Genomic DNA, 3,593 nt, shown 5'->3' with positions numbered 1-3,593 from the left:
ATGAAGCTTGGGCGGCTCAAGCGCGACTGCACCGATATGGGTACCCTAATGGCGGCTCTTGTCAAGTACGCCGATTCCGATGGTACCAAGGATCCCCCTTCAGACGATGAAAGGGCAGGGAAGGGAAAGAAGAATGGCAACGGCAAGGGTCCTCAGTTTAACCCGGGGAACCAAGGAGGAGGCAAGCGTAAGGCCGATGGCAGCCTAGAGTTTGTAGCCAACACCAACTCTCAAGGTAATAACCAGCGACGCAAGGGGAGGCCCCCTCCCCGAGGCGGCGGGTCAGGACCTTCTCTGGAGCAGCTGTTGAATGAACCTTGTCCGAGGCACGGCTCTAGAGAGAAGCCAGCAACTCATCTGTGGAAGGATTGTGCTATCATGAAGGCCTTTAAAAACTACAATGGTCCGGGTGGCGGCTCAGGTCCCGGCGGCTCAGGCGCCGGCGGCTTTCATGGCCCTGGGGGCGGCTCAAATTCCGGTCCTCAGAACGGTCAAGGGGACTTTAATCAGCAGTCTGGCCAGGGTCACCAACAGCAGCAGGGGGGTTACCAGACCAATCCGAAGCAGCTAAGCGGTGGACAATATCATGTATTTACCACTAGTCTGTGCAAGCGAGATCGGAAGATTCACAAGAGGGCTGTGAATGCTGTTGAGCCGGCAGTCCCACGCTACTTACGATGGTCTGAGCAGCCCATAGTATGGAGTAGGGAGGATCATCCTCCTCGGGTGGATAACCCAAGCCACTTGGCCTTGGTGGTGGCTCCTCAGGTGGGAGGATATAAGTTCACGAAGGTACTCATGGATGGAGGCAGTAGCATTAACATCCTTTATTATGAGACTTTTCGACGTATGGTGTTAGTTGATAAGAACCTCAGCCAGTCAAACACTATCTTCCATGGGGTAGTGCCTGGTAAGTCGGCTTACCCAGTCGGCAAGATCGAATTGGAAGTGGCTTTCGGTGATGACAATAATTACAGGGTGGAGAAGTTGACCTTTGAGGTGGTCAAAATAAGAAGTCCATACCATGCTATATTTGGACGGCCGGCTTACGCCAAGTTCATGGCACGGCCGTGTTATGTGTACTTACAGCTCAAGATGCCGGGTCACAATCGGACCATTACGGTTCACGGCAGCCGGAAAGTGGCTCTGGAGTGTGAGGAAGGTGATGCAGCTTATGCAGAGTTTGTTTGTGCTACAGAAGAGTTAAAATTTTATAAAGACAATGTTGACCCAACAGACATGACCTCTCTGAAGAAGCCAACTACGGAGACTGAGCCGGCAATAAAATTTAAGTCGGCTGATGAAACTAAGCTTGTTGATTTTGTTCCAGGAGATTCATCTCAGCAGTTTAGCATCAGTGCCAATCTGGATCCAAAATAGGAAAGCGCGCTCATCGAGTTCATCCGTGAGAATAGGGACATCTTCGTGTGGAAACCTTCTGACATGCCAGGTGTACCTAGAGAACTCGCTGAGCACACTCTCAATGTTGATCCAAAATTTAAGCCGGTCAGACAGTTCCTTCGACGGTTTAACGAAGAGAGGCGGAAAGCTATCGGTGAAGAAGTGGCCCGGCTCTTGGCGGCCGGGTTCATTGTTGAGGTTTTTCACCCAGAGTGGTTGGCTAACCCGGTGCTCGTACTCAAGAAGAACGGCACCTGGCGAATGTGTGTGGACTACACGGACTTGAACAAGGCGTGTCCGGCTGATCCTTTTGCTCTCCCCGTATTGATCAGATCATTGATGCTACGGCAGGTTGTGCACGCTTAAGTTTCTTGGATGCTTATTCCGGGTATCATCAGATTAAGATGGCAGTTAAGGACCAGGAGAAGACGGCGTTCATCACTCCCTTTGGAGCCTTCTGCTATGTGTCTATGCCCTTTGGGCTCAAGTGTGCGCAGGCGACTTACCAGCGTTGTGTGCAGAATTGTCTCGATAAACAGATCGGGCGCAATGTTCACGCTTATGTGGATGATATTGTGGTTAAAAACATCAAGGAGGAAACCCTGATAGATGACTTAAGGGAAACCTTCGATAATCTCCGGGTCTACAAGATGATGCTTAACCCGGCCAAATGTGTTTTTGGCGTTCCTGCAGGCAAGCTATTGGGCTTCTTGGTTTCTGACAGAGGCATTGAGGCTAACCCGGAGAAGATCAAGGCTATCACCTCCCTAGCTAAACCGGCATGTATAAATGATGTTCAGCGTTTGGCGGGTCGCATCGCTGCTTTAAGCCGGTTCATAAGCCGCTTGGGTGAGAAGGCTATGCCTTTATATCAATTGATGAAGAAAACTGATTACTTTGTCTGGAATGATGCAGCTAATACCGCCTTTGAGGATTTGAAAAAGCAACTGGCAGAGCCCCCCGTCCTTGCTGCTCCAGTTGATAAGGAGCCCTTGCTACTGTATGTCGCAGCAAACACACGAGCCGTCAGTGTGGCTATTGTGGTGGAGCGTAAGGAGGCGGGTAAGGAGCATCCGGTTCAGCGGCCGGTTTATTATGTCAGTGAGGTGCTTATTGAGTCCAAGCAGCGGTACCCGCATTGGCAGAAGCTCGTATATGGTGTGTTCATGGCGAGCCGGAAAGTCAAACATTATTTTCAGGGTCATCCCATCACTATGGTCAGTTCTGCCCCTCTTGGGGATATTATCCAGAACAGAGAGGCTACAGGGAGAATTGCTAAGTGGGCTATAGAACTTGGACCTCATGGCCTCAAATATGTGCCACGCACTGCTGTTAAATCTCAGGCTTTGGTGGACTTCATCAACGATTGGACAGAGTCACAAGTGCCCGAGCAGAAGCCGGAGAGTACGTATTGGACTATTCACTTTGACGGGTCCAGGCAGTTGGACGGCTCGGGGGTTGGCGTTTTATTGGCTTCCCCTAGCGGTGACAAATTCCAGTATGTGCTACAATTGATGTTTCCTTGCACTAACAATGCGGCTGAATACGAGGCTTTACTCCACGGTCTTCGGGTGGCTAAGGAGATGAGCTTAAGCCGGGTAAGGTGCTTCGGGGACTCAGATTTGGTGGCTCAACAAGTATCAGGCACCTGGGATTCTAAGGATCCTCTCATGGCGGCTTATCGCCGCGAGGTTGATGCCATTGCTGGGCACTTTCAGGGATATCAAGTGGAGCACATTGATCGCAGGAAGAACGAGGCGGCTGATGCTTTAAGCCGGCTAGGCTCTCAGCGAAAGCCGGTGCCGCCTAACACTTTCTTGGATGTCCTGTATAACCCTTTGGTTAAGTTGCCTACAGAGGAGGACTTAGCTATCCCTGACCCGGAGGCACGACTCGTGGCGGCTCTTCATGTCATACCAAACTGGACAATGCCATATCTGGCTTATCTAACCCGGGGAGAGTTGCCTGAAGATGATACTTTGGCCAGGCAAATAACCCGGCGGGCCAAGTCCATGATTGTTATCAACGGCGAGTTGCACCATCGCAGTGTTTCAGGGGTGTTTCAGCGTTGTATCTCCCATGAGGAAGGTCAAGATATCTTGCGCGAGATCCATGAAGGGGATTGTGGCCATCATGCCGGTTCAAAATCTCTTGTGGCCAAGGCTTTCCGTCATGGTTTTTATTGGCTAACG

The sequence above is a fragment of the Aegilops tauschii genome, chromosome 5 (assembly GCF_002575655.3).
Source record: "Aegilops tauschii subsp. strangulata cultivar AL8/78 chromosome 5, Aet v6.0, whole genome shotgun sequence".
Taxonomy (NCBI): Eukaryota; Viridiplantae; Streptophyta; class Magnoliopsida; order Poales; family Poaceae; genus Aegilops; species Aegilops tauschii.
Note: the sequence above shows the minus strand (reverse complement) of the source record.